The sequence below is a fragment of the Pygocentrus nattereri genome, chromosome 1 (assembly GCF_015220715.1).
Source record: "Pygocentrus nattereri isolate fPygNat1 chromosome 1, fPygNat1.pri, whole genome shotgun sequence".
NCBI classification, from domain to species: Eukaryota; Metazoa; Chordata; class Actinopteri; order Characiformes; family Serrasalmidae; genus Pygocentrus; species Pygocentrus nattereri.
In genome coordinates, this window is record NC_051211.1 from 26630199 (window position 1) to 26654827 (window position 24629).

A 24629-nucleotide genomic window follows, 5' to 3' on the forward strand; every position below is an offset into this window, starting at 1 on the left:
ACGCCAGCGTGTCCTGGGTCTTCACCGGGGTCTCCTCCCTGGTGGACACCTCACAAGGGAGGCATCCAGGAGGCATCCTAACCAGATGCCCGAACCACCTCAACTGGCTCCTCTCGATGTAAAGAAGCAGTGGCTCTACTCCGAGTCCCTCCCGGATGACCGAACTTCTCACCCTATCTCTAAGGGAGAGTCCAGACACCCTGCGGAGGAAACTCATTTCGGCCGCTTGTATTCGTGATCTTATTCTTTCGGTCATTACCCAAAGCTCATGACCATAGGTGAGGGTGGGAACGTAGATCGACCGGTAAATCGAGAGCTTTGCCTTGTGGCTCAGCTCTTTCTTTACCACAACAGACCGGTAAAGAGCCCACATCACTGCTGACCCAGCACCAATCTGCCTGTCAATCTCCCACTCCCTTGTACCATCACTCGTGAACAAGACCCCGAGATACTCTCCACCCTTTTCCGCCTGAGAACCATGGTCTCGGATTTAGAGGTACTGATTCTCATCCTGGCTGCTTCAGACTCAGCTGCAAACTGATCCAGCGAAAGCTGAAGTTCCCGGCCTGATGTACCCAATAGGACCACATCTTCTGCAAACAGCAGTGATGTGACCTTGAGGTCACCAAACCGAACACCCTCCGTCCCCTGACTGCACCTAGAAATTCTGTCCATAAAAATTATAAATAGAATCGGTGACAAAGGGCAGCCCTGATGGAGTCCAACTCTCACTGGGAACGAGTCTGACTTACTGCCGGCAATGCGAACCAAGCTCCTGCTTTGTTTGTACAGGGCCTGAATGGCTTGTAGCAAAGAGCCATGTACCCCGTACTCCCGAAGCACCTCCCACAGAATACCCCGGCAACACAGTCGAATGCCTTCTCCAGATCCACATGTGGTAGTACATGTGGACTGGTTGGGCAAACTCCCATGATCCCTCTAGGATCCTGGAGAGGGTGAAGTGTTGACCCAGTGTTCCACGATCAGGACGGAACCCTAACTGTTCCTCCTGAATCCGAGGTTCGACTATAAGTCGGACTCTCTTCTCCAGTACCCCTGCATAGACCTTACCAGGGAGGCTGAGGAGTGTGATTCCCCTGTAGTTGGAACACACCCTCCGGTCCCCTTTTTTAAAAAGAGGCACCACCCCCCCAGTCTGCCAATCCAGCGGCACCACCCCCGATGTCCACGCAATGTTGAAAAGGCGTGTCAGCCAGGACAGCCCCACAACATCCAGAACCTTGAGGAACTCGGGATGGATCTCATCCACCCCTGGAGCCTTGCCACCAAGGAGCTTTTTAACTACCTTAATGACTTCGGCCTCAGTAATGGAAGAGCCTATTCCCGTGTCTCCAGACTCTGCCTCCTCACTGGAGAACGTGTTGGTGGGATTGAGAGGGTCCTCAAAGTATTCCTTCCACCGCCCAATGACGTCTTCAGTCGAAGTCAGCAGCACACCATCTCCACTATATACAGTGCTAGTGGCACACTGCTTTCCCCTTTTGAGTCCCCTGATGGTTTGCCAGAATCTTTTTGGAGCCGACTTAAGGTCACTTTCCAAGGCCTCACCAAACTCCTCCCACACCCGGGTTTTTGCCTTGGCGATGACTGAAGCCGCAGATTGCTTGGCCTGTCAATACCTGTCAGCTGCCTCTGGTGTCCCACAGGCCAACCAGGACTCCTTCTTCAGCTTGATGGCGTCTCTCAACTGGGGTTTCCACTACCTTGCGGCTACAGCTACAGTCAGCCGCTTCAACAATGGAGGAGTGGAACATGGCCCATTCTGAGTCAATGTCCCCCACCTCCCCCAATATCTGGTCAAAGTTCTGACGGAGGTGAGAGTTGAAGATCAATCTGACAGGTTCTTCTGCCAGACATTCCCAGCAAATCCTCACTATACGTTTGGGTTTGCCCGGTTTGACCGGCATCTTCCCTCACCACCTGATCCAACTCACCACCAGGTGGAGATCAGTTGACAGCTCAGCTCCTCTCTTTACCCGAGTGTCCAAAACACATGGCCGGAAGTCCGATGACATGACTACAAAGTCAATCATTGAACTGCGGCACTTATGGACATCCTTGTGTTCAAACATGGTGTTTGTGATGGACAAACTGTGGTTTGCACAGAAGTCCAAAAACTGAACACCACTCGGGTTCAGATCAGAGAGGCCATTCCTCCCAATCACACCCCTCCAGGTCACACTGTCATTGCCCATGTGAGCGTTGAAGTCCCCCGGTAGGACAATAGAGTCTCCAGGAGGAGCACTTTCAAGCGTCCTTCCCAAGGACTCTAAGAAGGCTGGGTCCTCTGAACTGCTATTCGGTGCATAAGCACAGACAGCAGTCATTACCCGTTCCCCAACACAAAGGCGTAGGGAAGCTACCCTCTCGTCCACCGGAGAAAACCCCAACATACAGGCGCCGAGTCGAGGGGCTATGAGAAAGCCCACACCTGCCTGCTGCCTCTCACCATGGGCAACCCCAGAAAAGAATAAAGTCCAGCCCCTCTCAAGGAGATTGGACCCAGAGCCCAAGCTGTGTGTTGAGGTGAGCCCGACTATATCTGGCTGATATCTCTCAACCTCGTGCACCAACTCAGGCTCCTTCCCTGCCAGTGAGGTAACATTCCAAGTTCCAAAAGCCAGTTTCAGCAACCGACGATCAGAACGCCAAGGCCCACACCTTCGGACACTGCCGATCCACAAAGCACCGAACCCCTACTACTGCCCCTCCCATTGGTGGTGGGTCGATGGGAGGAGGGACTCATGTAACCCCTTTGGGCTGGGCCCGGCCGGGCACCATGAGTAAATGCCCGGCCACCAGACGCTCGCTGGCGAGCCCCTCCCCCAGGCTTTGCTCCAGGGTGGGGCCCCGGTAACCCTGTTCTGGGCAGGGTACACAAGTCCTGTTTTTTAATTATACAATCTTCCAATATTTACTAATTTAATTAATTTGTTAAGTTATTTTATTAAATGCTATTCTTATTTTCTTAAAGACTTCCTATTTCAAAATAACGACTTATTTTTCCAAAATAATGATTTACTTTCTTGAACTAATTAGTCATTGCATAGTAATTTTTTTAAGTTACTGATTGAAATTTGTTACATACTGCTGTCAGAAACATGAACCATACTGAAACTAACATTTGAAGTAGTTTGCTCTAATGCTGGTTAACTGTGAGTTAATGTAGAACTTTAATGCCAGTGAATTGATGGTCAAATGAAATTTGACTTAAGGATCTCTTCTCACTGATATTTTTATGATTTATTTTTATGTGATTATTTTCCAACCTCTGTTTGTCCTTTACAGTTAAACATTTTTTTTATTCCTGTCAGTTATATATAACTTCAAAAAATAGGAGATGGTGGGCTGTAGTGACACCTGCTGGAGCAAAATCAAACTGTCCACTTAGGAATCAACACTGATTGACAATCAATTTCACTGCTGTTGTGTAAATGGATCAGACAACAGGTGGAAATTATTGGCAATTAGCAAGATACACTCAACAAAGGAGTGGTTCTGCAGGTGGGGACCTCAGACCACTTCTCAGTACCTTTCTGCTTTCTGGCTGATGTTTTGGTCACTTTTGAATGTTGGTGGTGCTTTCACACTCGTGGTAGCATGAGATGGACTCTACAACCCACACAAGTGGCTCAGGTAGTGCAGCTCATCCAGTATGGCACATCAAAGCAAGCTGTGGCAAGAAGGTTTGCTGTGTCTGTCAGTGTACTGTCCAGGGCCTGGAGGCGCTACCAGGAGACAGGCCAGTACACCAGGAGACGTGGAGGAGGCCGTAGGAGGGCAACAACCCCGCAGTAGGACTGCTACCTCCGCCTTTGTACAAGAAGGAACAGGAGGAGCACTGCCAGAGCCCTGCAAAATGACCTCCAGCAGGCCACAAATGTGCATGTGTCTGCACAAACGGTTAGAAACCGGCTCCATGAGGATGGTATGAGGGCCCGACGTCCACAGATTGGGGTTGTGCTCACAGCCCAACACCGTGCAGGATGCATTGCATTTGCCAGAGAACACCAGGATTGGCAAATTCGCCACTGGCGCCCTGTGCTCTTCACAGATGAAAGCAGGTTCACACTGAGCACGTGTGACAGACATGACAGAGTCTGGAGACGCCGTGGAGAGCGATCTGCTGCCTGCAACATCCTTCAGCATGACTGGTTTGGCAGTGGGTCAGTAATGGTGTGGGGTGGCATTTCTTTGGAGGGTCGCACAGCCATCCATGTGCTCATGTCCTCATGTGGCTGGAGTGTGTCAGCAGTTCCTGCATGATTAAGGCATTGAAGTTATGGACTGGCCCGCCCGTTCCCCAGACCTGAATCCGATTGAGCACGTTTGGGAAATCATGTCTCGCTCCATCCACCAACGCCACGTTGCACCACAGACTGTCCAGGAGTTGGTGGATGCTTTAGTCCAGGTCTGGGAGGAGATCCCTCAGGAGACCATCCGCCACCTCATCAGGAGCATGCCCAGGCGTTGTAGGGAGGTCATACAGGCACGTGGAGTCCACACACAATACTGAGCCTCATTTTGACTTGTTTTAAGGACATTACATCAAAGTTGGACCAGCCTGTAGTGTGTTTTTTTTGTTGGGCAGGTCAGTGTCTCTGAACTGCAGCAGTGATGGAAACCCAGTAGTGGACTACACCTGGTACAGAGAGAATGGAGAGCAGATAGAGACTGGACCCTCTCTCACCATCACTGCCACTGATGATACACACAGTGGTTTATACTGCTGTAGAGCTCAGAACAAACACGGTGCTCAAAACTCATTGGTACAGCTAGATCTTCAGTGTGAGTACAGCAGTGAAATGCTCTAATTGCTATATTTATGAAATTTCTTTTCACTATACTAAAGCCTCATCCTACTTACTCTCTCCTTTTGAATTTTTGCTGGTGCATAGATACTCATTTTTAGATAAGTTTAAAATATTTATGATTATGACCAGACGTACAAGGAAATGCCAGGTTGGAGTTGGAGGATGAAGACAGGCCAGGGAGAAGAAGCAAGGCTGAAATTTGGAGGAGAAGTTGAGTGGAATCAGGAGAACTTGGGCCAGAGATTGGAGAATAAGCAGGGCTGAAGTTAGGAAGATAAGTTGGGCTGGGGTCAGAAGGTTAAAGGAGAGAGAAATGAAGAGAAGCCAGGTGGAGGCATAAAGAGAAGGCAGTTAGGAGAAGAAGCTGAGCTTGAGATAGAAGAAGCTGGACAACAGCAAAGAGAAGAAGCAGGATGGAGTTAGGAAGAGAAGCCAGGCTGGACTTAAGAGGAGAAGCCAGGCTGGAATTACTAGGAGAACCTGAAGTAGAGACAGGAGGTGAAATCAAGAGGAGAAGCTAGTCAGGAGTTAGGAGGAGAACATGGTGTGGAGTCAGAAGGAGAAACGCTGTGATGGAGTAAATGTTAGACTCATATTGCTTTATAGTGATGGTCTGATGGTGAAACAGTACAGGAGGCCAGTGCTGCAGCACCTCCATTGATGAGACTTGGGACCTAAAAGGCACAGCGTAGCCTGGAGGATGAAGAAGGGAGAAGAAATTGAGTTGGGGATAGAAGGAAAAGCTTGGCCAAAGAAAGGAGAAGCCAGATGGAGGTAGAAAAATATGCCTGGGTGGAGTTAGGAGGAAAACCTCATATGGAGTTAGGAAAAGAAGCTGAACTAGAGATAGAAGAAGCTGGACCACAGTGAGGAGGAGAAACAGGGTAGAGTTAGGAAGTGAAGCCAGGCTGGAATTAGTGGGAGAACCTGGAGTGGAGTCAGGTGGTGTAGTCAAGAAAATAAAAGCCATGTCTTATAGTGGTAGTCTGATGGCGAAACATCTTATGTTTAATAGGCTCAGCCCCATCTCACCATGTTTATGTTACCAAGCAAAACATCGAAATAAAAGTGCACTTTTTAAAATGTTTTTTTTTTTGTGCATCAGAAACACAAATCACAAAAGTTTGATATTGTTATCAAAGATAAAGTTATTCGCAGTGCAATAATGAGTGGAGTGTGAGCTGCCTAGGCACCAAGCCTCTAGTTCTTTATATCAATGCTTCTTTTAGTCTCAACGTCTGATCAGATAAGTCACAGGAAGTTCATCATGAAATAGCGATTAGCATGTTGTGACAGTGTTTAGAATAACGTTTAGTCATGAGCAGTGCACAGAGCACAATAGATAGCCTGAAGTTTCTGATCTTGGGCAAGATGGAGAAATTCCTCAGGAGACAGTAAAGCAGAAATATTCTATTCATTGAACAAGATTTAGTGACAAGGACATGAAAGAAACCTGCTCAGAACTGATGAAAGGGAAGCACTGAGCCTTTAGCAGCAGTTTGAGACACAAATTGGACTTCTCCTGCCTGTGTCATGAGTATAATACTGGCTTATAAGCATAATGCAAAACTGAATGCAAAACATTCTTCTGAGGGCTGCAGATGAAATAGAAGAGAACTTGCTAGCACTGATATACAAAGGCTCCTTTTCACTACTCACTCAGGCACATTCACAACTTTCTGAGCAGGCTTGATTGAACCATCGCAGTTTACCAATGTAACCAACATAACACTTTAAATCTAATGTTTAAAAACTTTTATTCCAATTTTACATTTCATTACATGGTGTGCCATTCATTACAAAGCATCCTGCCATTTGCTGCTGTTTCCATCACTTTTTAAAGAATTTTGAGAAGGACTGTGAGTGACTGAAAGTCTCAAAGGATACACCAACTGAGTCCTTCCATTTCTCAGAAATGAAAGATCCTATTCATGGCCTCATTTAAAGCATCTTACAAAATGGCACATTGACATCAGGAAATGCAGCTTTTCTTTGAAAGCATCATTGTCTTTGATATACAGCTACATTCAGTTGATGGAGTGCCGTGGATATCGTTGGGGGCTGCTTGAAACATGGTCAGGGACATTTTCAAAGTGATACTGTTTAAACTCTCAGGACAAGATGTATGTATGTGAGAAGAAAAAATGCCATGATGTGGCCACAATATCCATGGATAGTCTGTATTTTCAAACTCTATTTGTAGGTTTTGGTGGTAAAATTTCCCTTCATTAGATTGCTATCTCTTCGTCCCTGCACTTTAATTTACTGTCTCGAGTTTGTCAATTTTGCACTGTTCTTTTTAAACCTTGTACCTCAAGAGCGAGCAGCTAGTGGAGGAGGCTGTGCACAGTTTGTGTGATAAGCTTTTTTTTTCATCATTTGAATGTTAGTGCCCAGGCACACCAACCCAAAGAGGAAGAAAAACACGAAATGACTAAGTATGAGCTCTCGTCAGTTCATCTTCATTAACAACAATATTAAAAGACACTGTAATTGGGAATTCACCATTCAATTACTGCTCTTTAAAAATTTGGACATCTGAATAGCAAATATTATTAAAATGACCATTGACAATGCATACATGTTGCTACTTGTCATTTGCTGCTTTGCTCCAAACAGCACTGATGAAAGCCAGCTATTGCTAACTGTGGAGACAGTGGCCAGCGGCTCGGCTGGGTTCTCTTCAGCCGTTTAAACTCTCAGGACCAGATGATCACATGTTAAAGGCTTGGAGTGTCAGGGTGTTTAAATTCAGGCACAATGTTAGCCAATATTGCAGATGCATCAAGACATATATAACATTGCAATTCCTATTTCCATCTGGCCCTGTGCATTTATTATTAAAGAAAATTCACAATGTGGGATCAAGTCTGGGAAACTTTATCTCTCTCTCTCTCTCTGTCTGTCTGTCTTTGTGATTCTCTCAGATGCTCCTCAGATTGATTTTTCCTGTCATAGTAACAGCAGCAGTGAAGGTGGGGTCGTGTGTGTCTGTGAGGTTCACGGACATCCTGTTCCTAAACTGGACTGGCGTCTGTCTGAAGAACCTGTCCCATCCTCTGAGGACTCATCCATCAGGGAGGAGTCTGTGGGCAACACGGGCCTGAGGAGCTTCATCTACATACATCAGTCACTTTCAGACACTTTGCAGTGTATCAGCACCAACAAGCAGGGCAGCACCTCTCAGTTGTTCTATCCCGTGGCTACTCATCACTGCTCATCTGCAGGTTAGAAACACTGCTTTTCTGACGCTAACTGGTGGACTATATTTAACATCTGTCAAATTAGTCCCTCTCACTGGTTTTACTGATTATAACTGTAATAATACTTTGTTCACAGAATGTAAACAGACTTCAGTGCCGTATCTGATCTTCTCAGCTCTTCTTCTACTGTGTGTTGCTATTATTGGATTTCTTCTTCACAAATTAAAACAGTAAGTCATACACTCAGGAATGATTAAACTTTCTGTTGCACACATGAAGAAACGAGGCTCCCAGCTCGTTTTTAGAAAAGGAAGTGGCAAAATGGAGTTACCCTTTAGCACATTCAGTAGATTAGCTAAACTTGGCTTTCACCAGTAATTTGCTTGGTACATACTAAAAGCTTCATAGTTACAACAGTCTACTCATTAAACTAATAATTACGCAAGACCATTTTAACAGAAATCAAATGCATCTAACACGGTGAGAGAGAAGTATAACAACAAAATAATAGAATCAGATCTCAGTAACCGAAGCTACTCATTAGCACAAGAGAGCTTTACCAAAAAAAACATGTTCTCTTTGTGTTATTAAACAGATTAAGGTGTCAAACAGCTCAGAGAGGTTTTAAAACCCGACAGGCACTTCTAGGTCTACAATTTGTAGAATATTTTATGTTGTGCTCACCTGCAACCCAAGAGAAACAGTTAGCTATGCAGCTTTCCAGCATGTTCTCAACACTGCACTGAAAAAGCTGTGTGAGCTTTGAGAAAAGGGAGAGTTACTCTTTAGCGCCAATCGCCCCCTAGTGTGCATTTAATGGAACTGTTATCAATAAATGAACAACTCATGACTGCATAAGCTAAAAATAAAAGAATAAAATAAAAAAAAATCAAAGGATGGGGGTTCTCTCTGTTGTTATAGCCTCACACTTCTATGATCAAAAGAATGAATATAGCTGAGCAAACTGACAGCGCTAAAGGAGAGCTGCCATAGTACATGTGTAATTAAAGTTAAATTTCCCTAGAAGAATAATTCAAATCATTAAAAAGAAACTTGAGTAAATACTTTTTTATTTCAGGTATTATTTTCTTTGCCCAAGAAATGACAGTACTGTGTGAAAGTCTTAGGCACCCAATACACATTTTCAAAATCTATTTATTTGTGTAGTTTGTGTTTATTTGCTCTCTCTCCATATATATATATATATATATATATATATATATATATATATATATATATATATATAAAATAGTGATTTTATGCATGTTAGTGTGTTTGTTTAACCATTTTATTTTCAAACCAAGCCCAGTATTGCTTGTAGTATTGCAGTATAGCTTGAAATCAAAGGTTATCCCACATGCTAAACACTGTTCAGATCACTTAATGCAGAAGCATTGTACACCCTTCATTTGAAACCTTCTCTAACAGACACATAACACATCTATAACAATGTGTAGAACGTTCTTTGCTGATGTGGCTGTCGAGAACTGCAGCACACCTGGACCACAGCTTAGATTTTAGAACACAGCTTCTGCATTTATTTCAAGGTGAAGTGAACTATAGCTAGCAAGCAGGTGTAGCCTGGGGGTCTTTAGTTCCCAGCTGGGAAGGAACCAGGAGGGGCATTAAGACCCAGCATGAAGGCTAGTTTTCAGAGTCTGCCTTTTTTATTTGTTTTCTCTTTCTTTTGGTCTTTGCTTAATACAAGCAGGTCATTAGGGTTTACATTTGAACTAAGTGGACACCTTGCAGTATCTTCTTGAATGTCAATCTCTTTAGTGACATTTGGAAATCTATTTTTATGTGGAATTAAATGTAATTTTAATTTGCATATCAGCAAGTACCAAGTATCCCCTTATTAGGGCTTATTAGTACATTAATTTTAACGGTGGTGGCAGTGGATAGGCAGCTTAGCGAACTCTGTCTAGATTTTTTTGTTTTTTTGTGATTTGGGTGTGGACCATAACTTATTTCTGAAGCTAGAAAGTGGTGATATATACATTTCAGGTGTGTAGATTCAGTTTAGGGTTGTGTTAAGTGCTGTGATTTTCTTTATAAATGGCAGTATGCTATTGCAACTATCCATAGGACACCACTGGTATTTTAGCCATAGTAGGAGGCAGAAATCCTAAAGTTTTTTGTTTTTTTTTTGAAAAAAGAGGGATATATAAATGTGCCAGTGATTTCTTTATGTGACCATACTTTAATAAATTTATGTTATGAAGTCATCAGTTGTGTGATCCATGTGTGACTAAGCGAACCTGTGCTGGGGAAAGTATTGTTAAATTGGGTTCTACCACTCTTCATAATTAGGGAGTGGCATAGTGTGTGTTTTACTTGGTGGTAGAGGCCATAGAGCAAATGAGGCAGCAAAGTAGAAGTTGATGGCATGGACACTTTAAATTTTGTGTAAGTTTCCATCGAGCTGTGGGCGGCTTTTAGGCAGACTTTTAGGCTGGAGGTTGTTGGTGTACCTGGAACTCATGAATATGCATTTTTCTACCACCGTTTCCCAAAATGTTGGGATGCTGTGCAAGATGCAATGATATGCAAATCTTTAAACACTACAACATATCAAACTGAGACATTTTATTGTTTTTAGAAAAAACATATGCCTATTTTGAACTTAATGCCAGCAGCACCCTTCAAAAATATTGAGAGCAACAAAAGATGAATCTTTTAGAAGGGCAGGGAAGGAGACAAATAGCACAACAATTCAAGAATATTATAACATTGCAAAAAACTTTCAACTGTGATTTTTCAATTGGAATTTCATCATCTACAAGACCAAATATCATTAAAGATTCAGAGAATACAGTGAACTCTCTGTAAGCAAGGGACAAAGCCAAAAACTAATATTGGCTGACTGTGATCTTTGTGCCCTGAGGTGGCACTGCCTGGGTTCAAAAAAACCATTGTCTGTGAACACATTTCATCGCTGCATCCACAAATGCAACATAAAACTCTACCACGCAAAGAAGTAACCACATACAAACAGGACTGAGGTGAAGTGGAAAAGTGTCCTGTGGTCTGACAAATCAAAACTCTTCTCTTGATATTCTTCTTGGAAATCACAGACATTGTGTCCTTCAGGCTAATGAGGAGAGTGGACTGTTCAAATGCCAGCATCTTTGATGGTATGGGTGTGCATTAGTACACATAGCATGGGTGACTTGCAAATCTGTGAAGGCACTATTAATGGGGAATGATTTATACAGGTTTTGGCAACATATGCTGCCATGCACATTCCATCATTTTCAGAGAAGCCCTTGCTTATTTCAACAAGACAATGTTAAACCACATTCTGCATGTATTACAACAGCATGACTCTGTAGTGAAATAGTACAGGTACTAAACTAGTCTGCCTGCAGTCCAGATATGTCACCACTGAAAACATTGGGTTCCTTAATGAAACACAAAATGTGATGAAGGAGACCCTAAACTTCTGAACAGCTGAAATCCTGCATGAAACAAGAACAGGAAAACATTTCACTTTCAAAACTAAAAAAGGTGATGAAATATAGTGACAAATATGCTACTGTCCCAAGTTTTTTGGAAGGTATTGCTGGCATCAAATTCAAAATGGGCGTATATTTTTCAAAACAACAATAAAATAAAAACATTTGTCAGTTTCATGTTATCTTTGTTGTCTTTATCATATATTGTCTTTTTTTTAACTAAATATATGTTTTAACTGACTTGCACATCATTGAATTCTGTTTTTATTTGCATGTTGTATGGTGTTTTTTAGAAACGGGGGATTACATTAATTACATTTGCATATGATTTACTGTCACACTGGCAAATACGAGTCTGTACTAAACACAACTTTTCATCAAAATCAAAGTGAATTTAATTTCACAGTTTGTTCTTATGTACATTTTGCACAGCATTCCAACCTTTTTGTAAATGGGGTTATAGAAAAATATAAATAAATGAATATTCAAATTCTTGATTTCATCAAGAATGCAGTTGGTTTCAGCGTTGTTCTATAAGTCTTTTATTTGTTATTTCTTTGTTAAGAAATAACACACGCTCCTTGCTGCTCCAGGACAGTGCTCAGTTTGAACACATGTGCAAGAAAAATACAAAAAACAAGAAAAACAAAATCCTGGAGAGAGGATGTCTGATGAGTGGAGAAGCAGTGTACTGGTCCCCATTTTTAAGAACAAGGGTGATGTGCAGAGCTGCAGTAACTACAGAGGTATAAAGTTGATGAGCCACACCATGAAGGTATGGGAAAGAGTTGTTGAAGCAAGGCTAAGGCGAGAGGTTCAGATCAGTGAGCAGCAGTTTGGTTTCATGCCCAGAAAGATACCACAGATGCAATTTTTGCGTTGAGAGTGTTGGTAGAGAAGTACAGAGAAGGTCAGAAGGAGCTACATTGTGTCTTTGTGGATCTAGAGAAGGCAGATGATAGGGTGCCAAGAAAGGAACTGTGGTACTGTATGAGGAAGTCAGGTGTAGCTGAAAAGTATGTTAGGGTGGTGCAGGACATGTATGAGGATAGTGAGACAGTGGTGAGGTGTGCAGTTGGAGTATGTAATCTGTGGTGAGAGTAGAGAGCAGGTGGAAGAGAATCTGGAGAGGTGGAGGTTTGCACTGGAGAGGAGAGGAATGAAGGTCAGTAAAGATAAGACGGAATACATGTGTGAATGAGAGGGAGGCAGGTGGAAAGGTGAAGATGCAAGGAGTAGAGGTCGTAAAGGTGGATGACTTCAAATATATTGGGTCAACCATCCAGAGCAATGGACAGTATAGAAAAGAGGTGAAGAAGAGGGTGCAGGCAGGATGGAGTGGGTGGAGATGGGTGTCAGGGCTGATGTGTGACAGAAGGATAGCAGCAAGAGTGAAAGGGAAGGTTTACAAGACAGTAGTGCGTCCTGCTATGATGTACGGTTTGGAGACTGTGGCTCTGTCTAAAAGACAGGAGGCTGAGCTGGAGGTGGCGGAGATGAAGATGCTGAGATTTTTGTTGGGAGTGACAAGGATGGGCAAGATTAGAAATGAGCAGATCAGAGGGACAGTGAAGGTGGAGCAGTTTGGAGATGAAGCCAGAGAGGCCAGGTTGAGATGGTTTGGACATGTGTTGAGGAGGAATAGTGGATATATTGGGCAAAGAATGTTGGAGATGGAGCTGCCAGGTAGAAGGAGAAGAGGTAGACCTCAGAGGTTTATGGATGTATTGAAGGTGTACATGGAGATGGTTGGTGTAAAAGTAGAAGAGGCAGTGGATAGGGCAAGATGGAGGCGGATGATCCGCTGTGGCGACCCCTAAAGGGAGCAGCCGAAAGAAGATGATGTTACTGTCCACCACTGGAAATCCCAGACAGCCAGACTTGGCCGACTGAAAATGTGGTGCGAGGAAATTGCCTGTCAGACGGTGTTGTCATGGCAACAGTAATGCAGGTGACACTTATGAATTCTGCTCGAGACTCGCGTCTTGAAATACACAAAGTTATTGCGGTCAAAATTCAACACAATCCGAAATATTAAACACACATTGAAATGCGAGTAAACCATATTTAACCGTGTTAGTGGTCACTTTGTCAGACTATAAAGGAAACACTAATGAAATTCTAACTTTTCAGTAAGTTTCATTCTTTATGCAGTTCTCATGCATCCAATGCAACAGAGGCATACTATAAGCTTACCATAACATCTCGTTTAGACTGTATTTGTTTATATGAATACATATACTAACATTACAATAAACACAAGAATCGTGACAAACTCGCCTTATCAAAGAATGAATAGGCGTCAGAAGTAATGGGAGGTTTGAGAGGCGAGTCTGCTCGTTCAGACAGGCGCGGGTCAGTTATTGAAGTTGTGGCCAACTAGTCAATCGTGCAGCGCACTTCATTTGACCTTCCGCTGGCCCTAACAGGACTAACCCGTTATGGGTTCCGCCGTTTTTAAACACGAATAGTCCTCTTGGCACTGCTGATCAATATGGAAATAGACTCCAAACAGACTTTAACAAAACTTATTAGCCATGCATTTGGGTGTTCACTGAGCCATCTTAAAAACAGCCTGAAACGATGTGCTGTTACAGTACAGTGGTATACTAAAATGCATGCCAGTACAATGAGGCAGTGCACCGCCTGTGACCAACAACCACCACCACCACCACCACAACAACAACAATCTATAGTTTTAGATGACACAGTACCTCCACAAAACAAACACAGGACACAATAATTCAACTACACAAAACTTTATGCTTTACAAAAAAATAAATAAATGGATTCAAATATTGGATGTTCTTAATATGAATTATTTGAAATTCCAAGACAATCTATAAATGAACATCGGAAGTAATAAAAGTAAAAAAAGCTTGCAAAAGATCATTAAGGGGAACTGAAGATGGGGCTAATTGGGAAGGTGGCTGTCCCAATAAGGCCTTCACCTGCAATGGTATAAAGAAAACATTAACAATTACTGGGTTTGTGTGGTAAATAAAAGCTCTGCTCCAAAGGACTAACTGCTCATTTTCATCTTTATTCTGAACAACACAATAAGTTGTGCTTGACCAAGGTTTCACGTCAACTCACGTCTTGCTATTTCCAATAAGACATCCCTGAAGAAGGTAGGTAAGCTTAGAGTTGCGATTTGGCACAAAACTCTCCTACAGAAAACCAAAAGGAACAAGTTAATTTTATACCAAATGAAGCAAGTTCTGAAGGATTTTCTCTTCTTTGAAAGCTCCCCCAATACCACCACTTGCCAAAACTTAGTTGCCCCTTTAAAATGTGTTCTAATGTAGTGACTAAGCTCAGGGTTCAATTTCAGTATCATGCTTAAAACATGCCCTCACCCAATTGGACTTACCACTTGGAACTGCTTTACATCAAGTAGCCACTCACAGTATTTATGCAGTTAAATGACTTCAAATTATGCATATAATATTTTTTTAAAAATGCAGTCATAACAGCTTTAGTTTCTTTGGATGTCTTATGCAAACAAAAACATCTTACAGAGTGGTGAATGTTTCAGTTTCATACTGTTGTAACGCGTATGCAGTAGCTGCTCTCTTTCACCTTTGAACAAGCTAACATTCTGCAAGCATAAGTTTTAAACCAGAAACGGTGAACGCAACCACTGAGGCACAAGGTTTAGAATTTAATGTTCAATGTTTTCAGCAATACTAAAATAAACAGCACAAAAACGAAACAAATCCTAAGTGGATGAAAAGGGATTCAGTTTATTTTTGCTGATACCCGATTCCTTAAAGTATGCCTGGATGTCCCTCAATTTCACATCTCTAGCAGCAAAACAAGACATTCAGACCTGAAATGTTCAGTATCTATTTTAAGGCTTTATAATAGCTTTTAAGGATCTTCAGAAACCCTGGATAATAGGCTGGATAATTAAAAGCTTTGGCAATTTGAAAATTTCACCCTTTCAAACTGCAACTTTGACACAGTAACAATTCATCTTTGAACCGTAGCATTTACCTAGTCCATCACTCTTACGAGGGCTTCACTTGAGCTAATAAAGTAATGAAAAAGCCCTTACTTAGAGATAGGGTGAGAAGTTCGGTCATCCGGGAGAGACTCGGAGTAGAGCCGCTGCTTCTTTTCGTCGAGAGGAGCCAGTTAAGGTGGTTCGGGCATCTGGTTAGGATGCCTCCTGGACGCCTCCCTCATGAGGTGTCACAGGCAAGTCCATCAGGGAGGAGACCCCAGGGAAGACCCAGGACCCGCTGGTGTAACTATATTGCCCAGCTGGCCTGGGAGCGCCTCGGAATCCCCCCTGGAGAGCTAGTGGAAGTGGCTGGGGAAAGGGAGGTCTGGGCCTCATTGCTTAGGTTGCTGCACCCGCGACCCGAACCCTGGAGAAGCGGAAGATGATGGATGGATGGATGGATGGATGGATGGATGGATGGATGGATGGAGTGTACAAATAAAAATTGTAGATTGTCAATAAAATTACAAACAAAAGAGACTGAAATTAGTTACTTTTTTGCAGCTTCCAATCCATTTGGCTCCTTATTCGCAGCATCTCATTCAGCTAACGACAGTAACACAAAGGAGGGTTCATAATCGATGACTGCTGCACTTTATCTTGACAGACACAAAGAGACTGATAATGGAGACAGAACAATGAAGGAATTAAGAATGTGAAGAATGATTATGTTCATTTCAACCGCACACTTTCATTCCAAGCAGTTTAAAGTACGAGACTAAAGAAAAAATAAATGGGAAGCTGGAATCTATGCAGACTTGAAAAATGCAAAATCTTCAAAACAGAGTATGAATCCCACTCTCAGGGCAGTATACATTTAGTCTGGTCCAATGTGATGTCACAAACAGAAAACGGATACTTTTAAGGTCACATTTGACCAACAGCCGATTTGGTCTGACTCTGAAGATGAGACTTCACTAAATTCCCAATCTCTCCGCTTTTAAGTCAACAGCTGTGAAAGAAGAACATCTAAACAACCTAGAATTAGCTCAAAATGAACTGAATTTCAATCGCCAAACATAACGGGCTGTAAAATGCTTTACAGACTGGCTGGAACAAAACATTAATACTGGTCTAGCAAAAATTCATAAAACTGAGCTGAACTTGATATTGTGGCAGTTTTATGGCCCAGTCCAATTTGGTCAGACTCTGATGATGAACCTACCTGTTTGGTATTTGGTTTATTTCTGGCTAATTTCAGGTTGTTCAGGTGTTCTGACACAGCTGCCGACTGAAAAGCTGCTCATTGGTGACAGTTTGGGAATTTAGTGTAAGGAGCTGGAGAATGAACTGCTGGCTGTGCAGCAAGTGAGCTGAGCTTGTTTCTCTGACATAGCAACAAGCTGCTTGTTAAGGAACTATAATTTGGTGGAAGGAATTGCTAACATTCAAGTGTTCTCTGCCCAGTTTATTTATCTAATGCTTTATGTAACTGTTTGTACTGTTGAACAAAAGCAATAGAACACTCAAGGTTGTGGATTATCTTGAATAACATCATGGCTGAGATGGCCACTCACCTTTGGCTTGTGATGTTATTTCATGATAACACACTCCCTCTAGCAATAGTGTAATTAGATCAATGAAAACTTAAACTTTACATGAAGGCATGATGCTTTTAATGAGAATATTTTTTTGTATTCCTGGTATAGAAAATCAGAAAATATGTAACTTTTAGTTTAATAGAATCAATCTAGGTTGTCCTTACAGTGGAAGGCTGGATCTCTATCTGTCATGTGTAATTATTCTGGCCCAGCATAAACAACATTTTTAATATGCATGTTGTATTTTTCTCCTCATCAACAGCTTTTACATTTTTAAAAGATCTGCACCAGCTAAACGTTTTCTAAACAGAACTTATTTTGCAAATCTAACACCTTGTTGCACAAGGAGGGTGTTCACCCAAGGATCCACTTGGATGGGATAATAATGTTGAATGCCATGTCAATGAACAGCATTCTAGTATTAAAGACAAAAATCCACTTTTCTTAGCATAAGCACACATTAATGCAGCACCAAACCTTCTTACGCAAAAGGTTTTTATGCACACACTGTCCAAACTGTTTGGTAATTGAGGTTTGTAATTTAATCATTGATATTGTCTTCATCATTAATATATTAAAATATTTAACTATATTTCTCATGATACATAAACAAAAAATGCCTATAAATCTTTAAATAAAATCTAATGTAATACATCCATCCATTTTCTAAGCCACTTCTCCATCAGGGTCACGGGGGGTGTACTGGAGCCTATCCCAGCAGTCATCGGGCGGAAGGCAGGATACACCCTGGACAGGTCGCCAGTCCATCGCAGGGCAGACAGACAGACAGACAGACAGTCACTCACACACACTCACACCCAGGGGCAATTTAGCATGCCCAATTGGCCTGACTGCACGTCTTTGGACTGTGGGAGGAAAGCGGAGAACCCGGAGGAAACCCACGCAGACATGGGGAGAACATGCAAACCCCACACAGAGAGGACCCTGATCACCTGGCCGGGGAATCGAACCCAGGCCCTCCTTGCTGTGAGGCGACAGCGCTACCCACCGCGCCACCGTGCCGCCTATTAATGTAATACTAATGATGAGCAATAACTAATTAAAATGGTTTTAAAACAGGGCAGTGTAAAAAAAGTAAATGTTTGTTAATAGTAAAATCAAAACAGTTTATTAATATTTTTAGTGAAAGTACCATAGATACCAGGTCAGTGCAGTTTTATAGTGTACACAAAGACAAACTGATTAATTGGTGTCTGCAAGCGAAACATAAATAAAGCCAATTAAGGTATAATGGAAAATGTCAGTAAGAAATCCTCTGAGCTAGAGTGAGCTACGTTTATAGGTTGTTTTGAACTAGCTTTAGTGTACACATGGACCACTAGTGATATAACTGTCCTGTCATGTGACACCTAACATACTCAACTACTCTAAAGCTCAGAAACACCCCACACAATGCTAATGTAAATATTTTTAGACAGAAAATGACAACCTACATATGTAGATTACCTATTATTATTGGAAATATATAAAGAAGGCCTCAGCTGAAATGTCTGGAAGATGCTCAGTGATTCACAGATGCATAATCAGTCTGAGAGGTGGATGGTTTCAATAGTCCAGAGGTGTGAGACAGAAGTTGGGAAGATGCTGCCAGAAACACTGCAAAAGATCAAAGAAAATGATAATGTGAAGTAAACCTGAAAGGCTGTTTGGATGAGAAGTTAAAGTTGGCAACTCATCAAATCTCAGCATAATTGAACTGATCTTAAATTGATAAACTTCTTTAACAAGAAGAGAAAGTGCACATTTTCACAGTCTAGAAAAGACAGTCCTGCATCCATCTGCGGTGGCTTTGAAAACAAACAGTCTGTTGTGGCTTTGGACAAACCCTTAGAAGGCAGGATTTGCAACTCTTAAGCTGCACATCGTTTTATTATCTAATGACAGTGTAACTTCATTAGCTGGCAAGTACCTCCAATGAACCTTTACTCAGTGTTTAAACTGTACTATTAAACAAGAGATGTAATTGTTCCTTGTTCTTTTTTCAGTTGAATGAACAGGCAGGAAAAACAAAAAACAAATTGTATTGCAAACAAAAATATGCATATCAAACAATAAAAAATAAGTGCCTCACATGACCACGCTAATAAAGAGCCAGGCGGCTATTTCCCTCTGTCAGAAAGTAGTCACATGAACCTACTACCACCAGAGATGATCTGTGGCGTTTTTCAGAATCTTTGTAGTGAACAGACTTCATCAATATTGACACTTTTGGCATCTGCCTGCAGCAAAAATAAATAAATTAATTAATTTAATAAAACCTCCCTGCTTGTGCTTAGTTTAGCCTTCCGTAGACGAGAGAGGTTTGGTGTCCGTCAATGCACCGGATGCTCTGCAGCAGCAAGAAAAGCACAAAGACTCATCCTCTTAGATTTTTCTGTGCCCACCATCATTGTGTTCTTATCTTATCTGTCAACAAGAACTATTCAAAACAAACTTAAACCTCATTCCAGTTAAAACGGGCACAATCACCTTCTCTCTACAGCATGTCTACTTCATTCACTTGCCAATGCAACACATGACAATCTCAAACTAACCATTTACTCTTTTTTATTTTGCTTTGGTGGGTTTTTTATGTTGAAAAAAATGCAAACAAAACAAAAGCTTCATTTACTGTACATAATTCCAAGTACATACCCAACATGTAACAAGTAGCAATGAGGCACATGAGAAAAGTGAAATTTATTCAGGGCAAATCCATCATCAGGGTCGATTCAGTCCAGGGTCAAGGAGCCAACACGGAGAGATCGGGGAACAGACATAACAAGGAAAACAAAAATCCAAACACTTAAGAAAACACTTTGAACCATACAATACATACATCCAACAAAGACCAGCAAACACAAGGGGCAAACACAGGGCTAAAATACAAAAAGGGATAATGACGGAGAACAGTATACAGGTGGAAAACACAGATGGCAACAATCAGGGGCAGAGTCAGAAAACAAGGGGGCTGGTCTGGGAATCAAAACAAAGAAAGCAGGTGGACTAGACCAACACAGAAAAGCACATTGAGGAGTGGGAGGGGCCAATCGTGACATAACATAGGTTAACTTTTAACATATTACAGTGCATAATCATGCTTCATTCGCAGGATGGGACATTTACCACTATATTGTCAACTGCAAAACATATTACTAATCTTTGTACTGCACATTATAGTTTCATGATATTTCGCTATATTTTTCCATTCATCGTCTTTACTTCTATACATTTGTTTTGCCTGTTTTGCTCTTTAGCTTAAGCTCTTTATGCTGCTGTAATAGAGACAAATTTCCCTATGGGATTAATAAAGTGACCCATCTATCTAACACTAACTCTAGAACCAAATTTGGAAATAGTAACTAATCTTATTTATTCAAGATGCCATAAATGAAGAATGTAGAATGTTGAATTAAAGATAGTTTAACAGTTCAAGAATTGAGACCATTCTGGAAGCTTTTTCCAGTAAACATTTGGCTGTTGAAACATTGCTGAATTCACGTATCTGACTGCCCTTTAAACTATGCTTTATTAAGGTTTATTATTAATCAAAATGAAAGTTGAAAAGACGTCGAAACTTAGCCACTGAAAAAACGACCAAAATAGTCACATTAAAGGCGTTATTTTAGCGTGTTTTAAAGCCATTGATTCAATGCTGAAATCACATACATAATTGCTGTTGATGTTTTGTTATGTTGAAAATAAAAGTATATAAAAAAGATGTTCAAGCTGTTGTGGTGTGGGATAGTGTAGTGGTTAACACCTCTGCCTTCTACACTATAGAGTGGGGTTCAATCCCCACCTGGGCAAACACTCTACACTATACCAATAAGAGTCCTTGGGCAAGACTCCAAACACTGCCTTGGCCTACCTGTGTAAAATGATCAAATTGTAAGTCGCTCTGGATAAGAGCGTCAGCCAAATGCTATAAATGTAAATGTTGAAAAGACGATCAAAAAAGTCCCAGTAAAAACGCCATTTTAAACTGTTCTAAGGCCTTGGAAATAAATTAAATAAATTGAAATTGTGAGGATGAGGGAGTCGCAGACAGTTTTTAATGACACGGTAAAATTCAGCAATTGATAAAAGGGCAAAACAGAATCGTAGTCACAGTCCGGGCTATAGTCAAAAAGGTACAAATCCAAAAGACAGAGGCAGAGGTATCCAAAATAGGGGCAAGGCAAAAAATGAAAGTCAGCAAGCCAATACGGAAGTCTAAGCACATGAAAGCACAATGAGAAACGCTCTGTAAGGTTCGGCGGAACAATACTTCGCATCGAGGCTGGTGAAAGTCCGGGATTAAGTAGCCCAACCTAAGAGTCCATTGATTACTAAGGCAGGTGTGAGTCCTTAATAATAAGGGGACTGAGATATCTGCCAGGAGTGAGGTGGGGAGTAGGATATCAGGTGAGACTCAAAGGGATTCTGGGATGTGGAGTTGAATTTAGAATATGTCTGTTATATTTGAGTTAGGGATGCACAGTGATATCAGAATCATATTAGTATCAGCAAATACACTCACTGGCCACTTTATTAGGTACACTAATAGTGCTAGTGAAAGGTTGGACCCCCTTTTGCCTTCAGAACTGCCTTAATTCTTCATGGCACACTTTCAACAAGGTGTTGGAAACGTTCCTCAGAGATTTTGGTTGGTTATTTGAGTTCCTGTTGCCTTTCTATCATCTGGAACCAGTCTGCCCATTCTCCTCTGACCTCTCACATCAACAAGGCATTTTCGTCCACACAACTGCCCACACAACTAAAATCATGATAACAAGTTGTACTTACCAAAATATTATATGCATACTTTCCAGTTCATAATGAACAATAAGCTGGTGTTTGTAGTGATAACAAATTTGTAATAAGATGGTAAAATAAAGGTAACACGTTGTATTTACTTAAAAAATACATGCTTATATTATTGTTATTATTATTATTATTATTATTATTACAATTATACTATTATTGCCTTTTTGATTAATGGACAATTAAAGTTTGTTACCATTATTTTTCCACTTTATTATCAACTAGTCTCCATTACAATTACTGACTTCTTATTTACTGAGAACTACAAAATGTGCATGAATGTTCTAGTGAATGTAAGTACAGCTTGTTACCTTTATTTTACTATTTTATCACTGACCACCTAATTTATTAATCACTAACCAATGTGGATGGATTTTTTAGGTAAATACAACTTACTTACTCCTTCTACTATTACTTTGTTACTGCTACAATTACTCATCTATTATTCCTTAACCAGAAAATAAGCATGTGATTTTTAAGTAAATACAACGTGTTACCTTTATTTTACCATCTTATAACAAATTTGTTATCACTATAAACACCAGCTTATTATTCATTATGAACTGGAAAATGTGTATATAATATTTTGATAAGTATAATTTATGCAAAATAAAATTAATTACCAAGATACTCCCATAACACCCTCTTATTACCGATCTGTAAAGAAACATTCTACTGAAATGTTATCATCTGAAGTCTCATCCCTTAATATGTGGCTGAGGAAGATCCACTTCTTCCACTGGAAAACTCACCTTTGATGGTCATAATAGATGCCATAAATTGCTGGAGATTTGATCATAGGTATTGGAAATACTGGAGAAGATATGATTCATGTGTGTGATGTCTATGCTTTATTTTTTGTGCCTGATATTTTGCTGCAGGATCCTGAATTATGAATTATGAGGCCTAAATAAGAATAAGTTACAGTGTAATGGTATTAATAAACAAGGAAATGCCTCTGTCTTCTACCTTAATTTCACACTTGGTAAAGAAAGTTTAATAATTCTTTATTTCATACAGAATATCATCAGAATATCAAAATATTACATTCTGTTCTTTTTCTACATCCTATTAGCATATTTGAGCAGGGTCTGCTTGTACAGAGTTGACAGAGAAACTGAGCTAGCAACAAGTTTAATGCAGCACAGAAACAGCAGACATTTTCATTTGACATCAGAGAAAGAGGGGATAGAGCAAAAATAAAATCATCAATGCATATGTGATATGTTTACTAAAAAGAGGCTGAAAATTATTGTTTTCGGATTTCCACGGTCACTAGTTTCCTGTTTTTGCAGCTTTTGCGTAAACCATCCCTTATTGCCTTCATTATAATCTCATGTTGTTCACGGTTAGGGTTAGGGTCAAATTTAACCAGAACTGCAGCCACAGTACTGGTGCCTCTTTTTCCATTGCGCTGAATCTGCAAGTTGTGGTGTGTTTTGCTGCTTTGTTGCTGGTCTATTCGGAATTTCCCTTTTGATATCAGTGTTTTTGGTTTGTCTTCCAAAGCAAAGGTACATTCATCAATGAGTTTTTCCACCTCTTCTTCTTCTTTGTTTGTTAACTTGTCATCAAACTTTGCATCTTGTTCTGTGAAAGTAGCCATTTTGCAGGTGAGACAGTGCTCCTTCACAGTCCTTTAGAAAAGTGGACACCTCACTAAATTCCTGTAAAAATACATAAACACACTCTCAGTTTAAGATTAAAATGTAGCACTGTCTGTGCACTCAATCACTGAATTCCCTTCAAAATCACAACACATTGCCATAAAATTGTAGTATTTACGCTGAAAAGTTGCAGATCATGATTTAGAAGTTTGGCATTTTCTTACCAAGGATCATCCAGCAAGTTGTTGTTCCTGACAGGTTCTTGCAGAACAAGCTTTATATAGGTATGAGACGTTCCACCTCCAAGTTCAGTGGAAATTTTTTCACCCCATCTCAGTTTCCATGTAAACATTTCTTGAGAGAGTTCAGGTGAGGTAACACAATCTCATGATTTCACAATTGACTTTAAACTGCAGTAAAGACCATGAACAAGACCATCTGCAGCAGGCAAAAAAAAACAATCAGCCAATGTCTTCCTCCTAGCTTGGGACAAATGTATCTAACAAAACCTCAGTCTCATTATTTCTCTGAACTTTTTCTGAAAAATTTCAACAATGTTTTTTTTAAACAATCCAAGAAAACATTTGGTGAGGACACATAATGCAACAACTAGGATCTCTCACGTGGTTCAACTATCTATTTTCTCGTTCACCCTGGTGTTTTTCTGCTTTTCTTGTCTGTTCCCCTCGGATAGGACTAGAGGAAAGCAAGACGTAAGGTCCATTCACTCTCTACTGTGATGGTCCATGAAGACTGACACTTGTTGGGTGCAGGACACCATTTCATTCTTTGTTAAGAGCTTTCATTCTGTCAAGTATTCACTAGCTCACACACTGGAGTCTGAAATTAAATAAACCTAAATAAAAAACAACTTACCTCAAAATATTTTAGTTCTGCTGAGCTGAGCCAAACATTTTATAGTGTTTTCAAGTGAGCTAATCTCCAGCAGCTAAAGTGTGTTAGCTCAGTTACAGTCGACCTTTCCTTACTGTTGAAGATCCACTTTAATTCAAACTTTAAATAATTGCTGAAATCTTTCTGGCTTGACATGTTTTGAACACACAAAAGTGTTTCTCAGTAAAAATGCAGCCACACCCCCACCATCTGTCCAAAAGTCCAAGTGAACTCAGGGAAATGTAGGAATCAAAGTTGATAGGTGCTTGAATAAAA

The 24629-nt window shown here is 41.0% G+C and overlaps 1 long non-coding RNA gene across 1 annotated transcript; it reads right to left on the minus strand.

The window, feature by feature from the left end:
* Positions 1-22842: 22842 nt before the first annotated feature.
* LOC119264347 lies at positions 22843-23715 on the minus strand. Its single transcript, XR_005130985.1, has 2 exons — positions 23684-23715; positions 22843-23519 (listed from the first exon to the last, which is right to left on the minus strand). It is a non-coding gene; the product is annotated as an uncharacterized LOC119264347 (long non-coding RNA).
* Between the last annotated feature and the right edge of the window lie 914 nt (positions 23716-24629).